Below are 1,025 nucleotides of genomic sequence, written 5' to 3'. Positions count from 1 at the left end.
ACACACACACACACACACACACACACACACACACACACACACACACACACACACACACAAATACGTGCATGCTTGCATATTCTTTCAAACTTTTATGTTTTTACTTCTTTTCATCGTCAGGTGGCCTCACTTTCAAATTTTTAGCCGTACAAATCGACTCCAGTAGTTATTCTTGAATTTGAAAGAGCTTAATCTATCGGGCTCTTTTGGCCGAACCGCAACATTACTAGAGCGTGAACACGCCAGCACCAGTTGCCAAGTGTTGACACAAACACATGCAAACTCACACATATGTGCATATATGTGTGTGTGTGTATGTCCATGTGTGTGTATGTTCATGTGTTTATAAACATATACACACAAAAACACATGTATATGTTGGTAAATATATGTACCTACATAGACATAGACATACCTTGACTCCACAGAGGGAAAAAGTCTCGTTTCATATCTTAATTGAAGAGGCAAGTCACTCTAAATGCACTAACGGAGCGTAAATGATTTTTTCTGCATTTGTATTATATTTCATCTTATTCGTTTGCTAGTACATGTGTGCGCATGTAAATGAATAAGCATACGTATGTACATATACACATTTAGATGTCCAAATAGATATCTTTGTGGGTATAAAAATAAGTTTTATACATGTATATATCTTTTAAAACACAAACACATACACACATAAACACACACATATATACACCCACACACACATAAACACATACGCACACACCGCATATACGCATGTATACATGACCGAGTAACATTGTGTAGTGTGTGTTCTACTGACTGACGTAAATGGGTCTGTAGATGCATGCGTCTGTATACATTTGTATGATGGAATGTATGTATATAAACTTGTCTTCTATTCTCTGGGTAGCGTTCGATCTGTAGGCATGTATGTAGTCAATGTTCATTTTCGAGTTATGTACTTCAATAAATATTAAGCTACGTAAAATAAATTATTAAATGAAAGGATATGAGATAATTTCTATAATAATGGGACTGTATATATATATATATAT

General features: G+C 35.0%; 1 protein-coding gene across 2 annotated transcripts in view; it reads right to left on the bottom strand.

Moving 5' to 3' along the window:
• Positions 1 to 1,025, bottom strand: part of LOC106882622 (protein Wnt-9a) — a 277,020-nt gene that overhangs the window by 248,217 nt on the left and 27,778 nt on the right. The window lies entirely within an intron of this gene.

Source organism: Octopus bimaculoides, chromosome 23 (assembly GCF_001194135.2).
Source record: "Octopus bimaculoides isolate UCB-OBI-ISO-001 chromosome 23, ASM119413v2, whole genome shotgun sequence".
In the NCBI taxonomy this organism is placed as follows: domain Eukaryota; kingdom Metazoa; phylum Mollusca; class Cephalopoda; order Octopoda; family Octopodidae; genus Octopus; species Octopus bimaculoides.
The sequence above is the reverse complement of the archived record's forward strand: the minus strand, read 5'-3'. Positions and strand labels throughout refer to the sequence as shown.